We start from the raw sequence: 12,192 nt of genomic DNA, 5'->3' as shown, positions 1-12,192 counted from the left end.
CACTCCCACACAACCTCACCAACTCGCGTACACTCACACACACCCTCACCAACGCATGTACACTCACACACACCTTCACCAACGCACGTACACTCACACGCACCCTCACCAACGCACGTACACTCACACACACCCTCACCAACGCACGTACACCCTCACCAATTCGCGTACACTCACACACACCCTCAACAGCACGCGTACACACACACACATGCAAACACACGTACCCTCACACACACCCACACCAACTCACGTACACTCACACACACCCTCACCAACTCGCGTAAACTCACACACACACCCTCAGCAAATCGCGTACACTCACACACACACACCCTCACCAACTTGCGTACACTCACACACACACACCCTCACCAACTCACGTACACTCATGGACACACCCTCACCAACTTGCGTACACTCACACACACCCTCACCAAACCACGCACACTCATGCACACACCCTCACCAACTCGCGTACACTCACACACACACCCTCACCAGCTCACGTACTCTCACACACACCCTCATCAACTCGCGTACACTCACGCACACACCCTCACCAACTCACATACACTCACACACACCCACACCAACTTGCGTACACTCACACACCCTCACCAACTCGTGTACTCTCACACACATACACCCTCACCAACTCACGCACATTCACTCACACACACCCTCACCAACTCACGTACACTCACACACACACACCCTCACCAATGCACGTACACTCACACACATCCTCAGCAACTCACGTACACTCACACACACCCTCACCAACTCGCGTACACTCACACACACACCCTCACCAACTCACGTACACTCAGACACACAACCTCAACAACTCACGTACACTCACACAAACCCTTACCAACTCGCGTGCACTCACACACTAACCTTCACCAACTCACGTACACCCACACACACACCTTCACCAACTCACGTACACTCACACACACACCCTCACCAGCTCATGTACACTCACCCACACCCTAACCAACTCACGTACTCTCACACACACACCCTCACCCACTCACGTACACTCACAGACACACCCTCACCAACTCGCGTGCACTCACACACACACCCTCACCAACTCAAGTACACTCACACACACACACTCACCAACTTGCGTGCATTCACAGACACACCCTCACCAACTCACGTACTCTCACACACACACCTTCACCAACTTGCGTACACTCACACACATTCCCTCAACAACTTGCGTACACTCACACACACACCCTCACCAACACACGTACACTAACCACACACCCTCACCAGCTCACGTACACTCACACACACCCTGACCAACTCACGTACACTCACATACACATCCTCACCAACTTGCGTACAGTCACACACACCCTCACCAACTCACGCACACTCACACACACCCTCACCAACTCACGTACACTCACTCAAACCCTCACCAACGCACGTACACTCACACGCACCCTCATCAACGCACGTACACTCACACACACCCTCACCAGCACGCGTACACACACACGCATGCAAACACACGTATCCTCACACACACCCTCACCAACTCGCGTACACACACACACACCCTCAGCAAATCGCGTACACTCACACACACACACCCTCACCAACTCGTGTACACTCACACACACACCCTTACCAACTCACGTACACTCATGCACACACCCTCTCCAACTTGCGTACACTCACACACACCCTCACCAAACCACGCACACTCATGCACACACACTCACCAACTCGCGTACGCTCACACACACACACAGCCTCACCAGCTCACGTAATGCCACACACACACGCTCAACAAATCACGTACACTCACACACACACCCTCACTAACCCACGTACACTCACACACACCCTCACCAACTCGCGTAAACTCACACACACACCCTCAGCAAATCGCGTACACTCACACACACACACCCTCACCAACTTGCGTACACTCACACACACACACCCTCACCAACTCACGTACACTCATGGACACACCCTCACCAACTTGCGTACAGTCACACACCCTCACCAACTCGTGTACTCTCACACACATACACCCTCACCAGCTCACGCACATTCACTCACACACACCCTCACCAACTCACGTACACTCACACACACACACCCTCACCAATGCACGTACACTCACACACATCCTCAGCAACTCACGTACACTCACACACACCCTCACCAACTCGCGTACACTCACACACACACCCTCACCAACTCACGTACACTCAGACACACAACCTCAACAACTCACGTACACTCACACAAACCCTTACCAACTCGCGTGCACTCACACACTAACCTTCACCAACTCACGTACACCCACACACACACCTTCACCAACTCACGTACACTCACACACACACCCTCACCAGCTCATGTACACTCACACACACCCTAACCAACTCACGTACTCTCACACACACACCCTCACCCACTCACGTACACTCACAGACACACCCTCACCAACTCGCGTGCACTCACACACACACCCTCACCAACTCAAGTACACTCACACACACACACTCACCAACTTGCGTGCATTCACAGACACACCCTCACCAACTCACGTACTCTCACACACACACCTTCACCAACTTGCGTACACTCACACACATTCCCTCAACAACTTGCGTACACTCACACACACACCCTCACCAACACACGTACACTAACCACACACCCTCACCAGCTCACGTACACTCACACACACCCTGACCAACTCACGTACACTCACATACACATCCTCACCAACTTGCGTACAGTCACACACACCCTCACCAACTCACGCACACTCACACACACCCTCACCAACTCACGTACACTCACTCAAACCCTCACCAACGCACGTACACTCACACGCACCCTCATCAACGCACGTACACTCACACACACCCTCACCAGCACGCGTACACACACACGCATGCAAACACACGTATCCTCACACACACCCTCACCAACTCGCGTACACTCACACACACCCTCAGCAAATCGCGTACACTCACACACACACACCCTCACCAACTCGTGTACACTCACACACACACCCTTACCAACTCACGTACACTCATGCACACACCCTCTCCAACTTGCGTACACTCACACACACCCTCACCAAACCACGCACACTCATGCACACACACTCACCAACTCGCGTACGCTCACACACACACAGCCTCACCAGCTCACGTACTGCCACACACACACGCTCAACAAATCACGTACACTCACACTCACACCCTCACGAACCCACGTACACTCACGCACACACCCTCACCAACTCACATACACTCACACACATCCACACCAACTTGCGTACACTCACACACCCTCACCAACTCGCGTACTTTCACACACATACACCCTCACCAACTCACGCACGTTCACTCATACACACCCTCACCAACTCACGTACACTCACACACACACACCCTCACCAATGCACGTACACTCACACACATCCTCACCAACTCACGTACACTCACACACACCCTCACCAACTCGTGTACACTCAGACACACACCCTCACCAACTCACGTACACTCAGACACACAACCTCACCAACTCACGTACACTCACACAAACCCTCACCAACTCGCGTACACTCACACACACACCCTCACCAGCTCACATACACTCACACACACCCTCACCAACTCACGTACTCTCACACACACACCCTCACCAACTCACGGACACTCACAGACACACCCTCACCAACTCGGATGCACTCATACACACACCCTCACCAACTTGCGTACACTCACACACACCCTCACCAGCACGCGTACACACACACGCATGCAAACACACGTATCCTCACACGCACCCTCACCAACTCGCGTACACTCACACACACAACCTCACCAACTCACGTACGGTCACACACACACCCTCACCAACTCACGTACACTCACACGCACACCCTCACCAACTCACGTACACTCACGCACACACCCACAACAACTCACATACACTCACACACACCCACACCAACTTGCGTACACTCACACACCCTCACCAACTCGCGTACTTTCACACACATACACCCTCACCAACTCACGCACATTCACTCACACACACCCTCACCAACTCACGTACACTCACACACACACACCCTCACCAATGCACGTACACTCACACACATCCTCACCAACTCACGTACACTCACACACACCCTCACCAACTCGTGTACACTCACACACACACCCTCACCAACTCACGTACACTCACACAAACCCTCACCAACTCGCGTGCACTCACACACACACCTTCACCAACTCACGTACAACCACACACACACCTTCACCAACTCGCGTACACTCACACACACACCCTCACCAGCTCACGTACACTCACACACACCCTCACCAACTCACGTACTCTCACACACACACCCTCACCAACTCACGGACACTCACAGACACACCCTCACCAACTCGGATGCACTCATACACACACCCTCACCAACTTGCGTACACTCACACACACCCTCACCAGCACGCGTACACACACACGCATGCAAACACACGTATCCTCACACACACCCTCACCAACTCGCGTACACTCACACATACACAGCCTCACCAGCTCACGTACGGTCACACACACACGCTCACCAAATCACGTATACTCACACGCACACCCTCACCAACTCACGTACACTCACGCACACACCCTCAACAACTCACATGCACTCACACACACCCACACCAACTTGCGTACACTGACACACCCTCACCAACTCGCGTGCTTTCACACACATACACCCTCACCAACTCACGCACATTCACTCACACAGACCCTCACCAACTCACGTACACTCACACACACACACCCTCACCAATGCACGTACACTCACACACATCCTCACCAACTCACGTACACTCACACACACCCTCACCAACTCACGTACACTCACACAAACCCTCACCAACTCGAGTGCACTCACACACACACCTTCACCAACTCACGTACAACCACACACACACCTTCACCAACTCGCGTACACTCACACACACACCCTCACCAGCTCACGTAAACTCACACACACCCTCACCAACTCACATCCTCTCACACACACACCCTCACCAACTCACGGACACTCACAGACACACCCTCACCAACTCGGATGCACTCATACACACACCCTCACCAACTCACGTACACACACACACCCTCACCAACTTGCATGCATTCACACACACACCCTCGCCAACTCACGTACTCTCACACACACACCCTCACCAACTTGCGTACACTCACACACATTCCCTCAACAACTTGCGTACACTCACACACACACCCTCACCAACTCACGTACACTCATGAACCCTCACCAACATACGTACACTAACCACACACCCTCACCCGCTCACGTACACTCTCAGACACCCTGACCAACTCACGTACACTCACACACACACCCTCACCAACTTGCGTACAGTCACACACACCCTCACCAACTCACGTACACTCATGCACCCTCACCAACATACGTACACTAACCACACACCCTCACCCGCTCACGTACACTCACACACACCCTGACCAACTCATGTACACTCACACACACATCCTCACCAACTCACGTACACTCACACACACACCCTCACCAACTTGCGTACAGTCACATACACCCTCACCAACTCGCGTACACTCACACACACCCTCACCAACGCACGTACACTCACACACACCCTCACCAATGCACGTACACTCACACACACCCTCCCCAACGCACGTACACCCTCACCAATTCGCGTACACTCACACACACCCTCACCAGCATGCGTACACACACACGCATGCAAACACACGTACCCTCACACACACCCTCACCAACTCGCGTACACTCACACACACCCTCACCAACTCGCGTACACTCACACACACACCCTCAGGAAATCACGTACACTCACACACACACACCCTCACCAACTCGCGTACACTCACACACACCCTCACCAAACCACGCACACTCATGCACACACCCTCACCAACTCGCGTACACTCACACACACACACCCTCACCAGCTCACGTACTCTCACACACACACGCTCACCAAATCACGTACACTCACACACACACCCTCACCAACTCGTGTACACTCACGCACACACCCTCACCAACTCACAGACACTCACACACACCCACACCAACTTGCGTACACTCACACACCCTCACCAACTCGCGTACTCTCACAAACATACACCCTCACCAAAACACGTACATTCACACACTCACACCCTCACCAACTCGCATCCACAGACAGGCACACTCTAATCTTCAGTCTTCCATGACAAAAACACCCACAAACACGGACACTATCAAGCACTCTCAGACCTGACTCAATCCGCACGCCCTCTGCCTCCCTGTGTCACCCTCCCACACTCCTACACTCTCGATCCCTCTGTCACATTCCCTCTCTTTATGTACTGCATGCACCGAAACACACAAAAACACACATGCAAACTCACACAGTTGCCCACTCACACTTCTCACACAGTCTTTCACACAATCCCTCTGTAACAGTCACTCCCTCCCTCACACTTTCCTCTCACAAACTCACACTTCCACTCACTCCCTCCCTCTGCCCCTCAACACAGCTTCTCTCAGGCCATTTCATATCACTGATCCTTCTCTCCCACCTCTCACCCCTTCTCTTTATCTGACCCCACTTCTGTCTCTCTCACCCCACCCAATTCTCCCCCTCAGCCCATCTCTATTCTGTGTCTCTCACTCTCAGTCCACACGGACACCTCTCTCTCTCATTCGCATTGCATCTCCCACTCACCTCATTCGTCTTCCTCGTCCTCTTACACACTCTGTATCCATCACTCTCTCCACCCATTTGTCTCCCTCTCTCTCACCACAGTTCCCTCTTTCCTGTTGGACATTCTCCTCCATTTCTCTTGCCAATGTCAAGCACATCTTGTCTAAAGTGTGTGACCCAGAACAGGACAGAATACTCCAGCTGATCTATTTAATGTGAACACGGCACCAGGTCCATTACGATGGAGCTGTCTTCCTCTGAGTTTAAGTTACTATGCGAATGAGAGAGAGAGGTGTCCGTGTGGACTGAGAGAAGGGAACAAGAAAAAAGATGGAAAATTATAGGCCAATTAGCCTAACCTCAGTTGTTGGCAAAATTCTAGAATCCATCGTTAAGTATGAGATTTCTAAATTCTTGGAAGTGCAGGGTCGGATTAAGACAAGTCAGCATGGATTTAGTAAGGGGAGGTCGTGCCTGACAAACCTGTTCGAGATCTTTGAAGAGATAACAAATAGGTTAGACCAAGGAGAGCCAATGGATGTTATCTATCTTGACTTCCAAAAGGCCTTTGACAAGGTGCCTCACGGGAGACTGCTGAGTAAAATAAGGGCCCATGGTATTCGAGGCAAGGTACTAACATGGATTGACGATTGGCTGTCAGACAGAAGGCAGAGAGTTGGGAGAAAAGTTTCTTTCTCAGAATGGCAACCGGTGACAAGTGGTGTCCCGCAGGATTCAGTGTTGGGGCCACAGCTGTTCTCTTTATATATTAACGATCTAGATGACGGGACTGGGACCATTCTGGCCAAGTTTGCCAATGATACAAAGATAGGTGGAGGGGAAGGTAGTATTGAGGAGGTGGGGAGGCTGCAGAAAGATTTAGACAGTTTAGGAGAGTGGTCCAAGAAGTGGCTGATGAAACTCAACGTGGGCAAGTGCGAGGTCGTACACTTTGGAAAAAAGAATAGAGGCATGGACTATTTTCTCAACGGTGACAAAATTCATAATGCTAAAGTGCAAAGGGACTTGGGAGTCCTAGTCCAGGATTCTCTAAAGGTAAACTTGCAGGTTGAGTCCGTAATTAAGAAAGCAAATGTAATGTTGTCATTTATCTCAAGAGGCTTGGAATACAAAAGCAGGGATGTACTTCTGAGGCTTTATAAAGCACTGGTTAGGCCCCATTTGGAGTACTGTGAGCAATTTTGGGCCCCACACCTCAGGAAGGACAAACTGGCACTGGAGCGGGTCCAGCGGAGATTCACACGGATGATCCCAGGAATGGTAGGCCTGACATACGATGAACGTCTGAGGATCGTGGGATTATATTCATTGGAGTTTAGGAGGTTGAGGGGAGATCTGATAGAAACTTACAAGATAATGAACGGCTTAGATAGGATGGACGTAGGGAAGTTGTTTCCATTAACAGGGGAGACTGGGACGCGGGGGCACAGCCTTAGAATAAAAGGGAGTGACTTTAGAAAAGAGATGATGAGAAATTTCTTCAGCCAGAGAGTGGTGGGTCTGTGGAATTCATTGCCACAGAGGGCTGTGGAGGCCGAGACGTTGAGCGTCTTCAAGACAGAAATTGATAAATTCTTGATTTCTCGAGGAATTAAGGGCTATGGGGAGAGAGCGGGTAAATGGAGATGAAATCAACCATGATTGAATGGTGGAGTGGACTCGATGGGCCGAATGGCCTTACTTCCGCTCCTATGTCTTATGGTCTGATGGTCTTACTATCATGAGCACCATTCCTCTCACAATATCTGTTTCAACACAATCCCTTCCACATTCGCAGGTCCTGTCTCTCTCTCTCTGTCTCTCTCTCTCCACATCTGGACCCATTTCTCTGCCCCCATAAGGTTGTGTATCAGATGTGGGGCCTGTATCAGTTGGTGTCTGTGCATTACTTGTCACAGTTAAACCTGCATATTTACTGGTCCAAGAGATGATGTGTTTGTATCTGTTGTAGTCTCTGAGGGTCTGAGGTTAAATAGTTCCAGATTATTGATTAACATTATTTTACAATCTATGTTCCCCCAGAACCCACTTAATTCACATCACTGAATGTCCACAGTTAAATACCACACAGAGAGACACGGTGACATTTGAAAGTTCATTACTGAAACGTCACAGTCCAGTGACAGATATCACTGAAACAATGTGAGATCGAGAGATGGGACTGATGGTGTTTGACTGGACAGCATCTTTCCACTTGTTGTTAGATGATAAATGTGATCAACATAATCCAGTGTTTGGAAAGATTTAATTTTATCGAAAGGTAATTATCCATCACTGAACTCAATTTCGTAATCTGTTTGTTCAAATATTTTGAAAAAATCTTGTTGATCCCTCAGTGCCCTGAGGTGATTCTGCAGTGTATATATTAAAGGCTTTGGGAATAGGTAACCTCAGAGTTTAAGACAGAGAGACTACCAGCAGCTCGAAGGGACACATCACTTCACACTGAAGATGCATCGTCCAATCGACAAGGCTGAGAAAATATTCTACCCAATCATTGTCATTATTGGTTTTCCTGGTAAGTGATTTTAAACATTGAGGTTCTGTAAACCTGTGTGTGAGCGGCTCTCTGATTTTAATCTCTGAATGAAAATGGTCCATGCTGATCTCATTGTCACTGTTATCCAGATTCCAGGTGAAAGATGTAATTCACTTAAATAAAATTACTTGAATGATCTCTGTGGTTTTATTCCTTTTCATCAACTGACACAACTAACTCTGCACGTAATTCATAGGCTCAGTAATCAATGAAGTTATTGTATTTAGTGGAATCTTGTGTAATGTTTGATTGGATTTCAGTTACAGCGATCAACCTGAAATAAAATTTAGTGGGAGTAAGAATAAAATTAACCTTTGATTGTGGATCAATAACCAGAGCGGAATATCTGACACAAGTTAACAAGTATTGCAGGATGTAGTTGTCAGTGTAGAATTATACTCATTGTGTCTTTTTGTTCACCAGAGCGGTATACCTGATTTAAGTATCCATCTATTTCTGGCACTATCTATCCGAGTCGAATTGTATTGTGATTGTAAAGAAGTACTGGAATGAAATAAGTTGGTTTAATTTCAATTATATATGTTTTTCATTGGGTGAGTGAGATCTCCATTCCATGGAGCTGTCTCTGTGTTTAATCTTTGGAATTGCTCGGAAATTGGAAGCGATTGGCTTGGTCTAATGATGTTTTGTGGTCAGTGTGTGATGTGAAATGCCTCGGTAACTCGGTTATGTATTGAAAACAAAAAGATTTCAGCTAGTTCCTGATATTTAAACAACCCAATAAAAGAGGGGCAATATTCTGTGATTTGTATTTCAAAAATGTTGTGATTTTCTCGCATTTCTATTAATCTATAAATGAACTCCAATGCTTTCTTTTCCGCATGGTTGTGGTTATATCTGAACTGTGTTGCTTCTTTAAGCGATTTGTGAATCTGATCACCTGAAGCCCTAAACTCCTCGAAAACATTCAGATTCTTGATTTCTACAGAGTGATTGGGAAACATATTGTTCTGATCAGAATGAAGAACCTGACACTGAGCTGTGGTGAAATTAATTTCCAATTCCAATACCCAATTTGCAAGTTTATAATTTATTATTAATGTGTTATTGTGTTGAGTTGTATTCTTCCACTCTGCTCATTCTCATTCTCAGTTTGGATTGGTTGGTAAATTTTGGAACTATAATTTTGCTTCTTGATTCCATGTTGTTGATGTAAATGGTGAAGGAAAGTGATCCCAGCGCTGATCATTGTGGAAAACCACTTCCTTCCTTCCAGCAATCAGAGTAAATCCCTTTAACTCCCACTACCTGTGTTGTGTCTTTGTAACCAGGTTCGAGTCATTCTGCTGCTGGTCCTCTATCTCCACTTGCTCTGAGTTTACTGAAGTCTGATAAGTGGTAACTTACTGAATGCATCGAGAAACCCGATGTGTCGGACATCGACCACATCATTCCTCATAATTGGTAAAATTATTCAATGAAATCTGTCAAGATTATCTTAATTTTGGAATATGTGCTGAATGCTTTTATCACAGCTTGTGTTACTTGACGTATTTTTTACTCTTTTGAAGTTAGTTCATTTATTTTTTTATGTTGAGGTTGTGACTGGACAACTGCTCTTTGGATTTTAAAAAATTTAATTTCTGTTCAAACTCAAGAAAAAAACATAAACCTTCTATTGTTTTCCATTCCAGCGGGTAACTTCTGATGATCAGCTGCTTAAGAAGGCAGACATGACAATTTTCTTTGTTAGCTGATGTATCGAAGATAGGAGCAGGGAGGTCATGATGGAGATGTATGAAACACTCATTTGTCTTCAGCTCGAGGACTGTGAGGAGTTCTGGGGGTCTCACGAGACGGAGGATTTGATTGCTCTGGTAGGAACGCAAAGGAGATTCAGCAGGACATTGCCTGGGCAGCAGTGTTTCTGCAGTGAAGACAGGCTGGTTAGGCTGGGGTTGATTTCCACAGAACAGTGAAGGTGGAGCGTGGCCATCATTGATGTGTTCAACATTATGAGGGACAAAGATAGGATAGTTAAGAAGAAACTTCTTCCCCTGAGCAGAGGGTTCAGTGTCCAAGGTGTGTAGACTAAGGTCAGCAGCAGGAGGGCTGGAGGGTCTCTGAGGAAAATAAAATGTTCCTGTGTCATTTCAGAAATGCTGCTGGTCATTCTGCACAGCACGATCCCACGATCACACTGCAATGTGGGAGCAGTCAGATTTAAAACACCATTGTAGGTGTGAATTGGTGAAAAGCTAAAACACATCATCACAGATTCACCCTCAGTAACACAGTCACTGTTTACAAATCCATCCTTTTGGGAGGAGCATGGGATTGATTAAGGGAAGAAAAATAGAATATGAAAGTAATCCACCGTGGAACATGACAACTGACTTCAAAAAATATCTATCGGTATGTAAAGAGAAACAGATTGACAAACTATGTCCTTTGCAGTCAGAAATGGGAGATACTCTAACGGGGACAAAGTAATAGCTGAGGAATTAAATTGAAGATTGCTTCGATCTTCAGAAAGGAAGACGTGAATAACGTGCCAAAAGTTCTGAGAGGAAAAGGTTTTAGAGACAAGCTGAAGGAAATTTGAATTTGCAGAGAAATGGTTTGGGGGAAAATGATGGGATTGAAGCTGGATAAATATCTAGGTCCTGATAATCTTCATCCCAGAGTACTTAAGGAAGTCTTCCTGGGAATAGCAGATCCAATGTTGGTTGTTTACCAATTTTATTGGACTCTGGGCTGGTTCCTACAGATTGGAGGGGAGGTAATGCAAGCCCGGTATTCCGACAGGACTGGAGAGAGAAAACAGTGAACTACAGACCAGTGAGACTAACGTCGGCGCTGGGGAAGTTGCAAGAG

The 12,192-nt window shown here is 47.9% G+C and overlaps 1 pseudogene; it reads left to right on the top strand.

Moving 5' to 3' along the window:
- Nucleotides 1–12,192, top strand: part of LOC144484365 (SWI/SNF-related matrix-associated actin-dependent regulator of chromatin subfamily A member 5-like) — a 128,326-nt pseudogene that overhangs the window by 47,131 nt on the left and 69,003 nt on the right.

The sequence above is a fragment of the Mustelus asterias genome, unplaced genomic scaffold, assembly GCF_964213995.1.
Source record: "Mustelus asterias unplaced genomic scaffold, sMusAst1.hap1.1 HAP1_SCAFFOLD_101, whole genome shotgun sequence".
NCBI classification, from domain to species: domain Eukaryota; kingdom Metazoa; phylum Chordata; class Chondrichthyes; order Carcharhiniformes; family Triakidae; genus Mustelus; species Mustelus asterias.
Note: the sequence above shows the minus strand (reverse complement) of the source record. Positions and strands in the feature narration are given on the sequence as shown.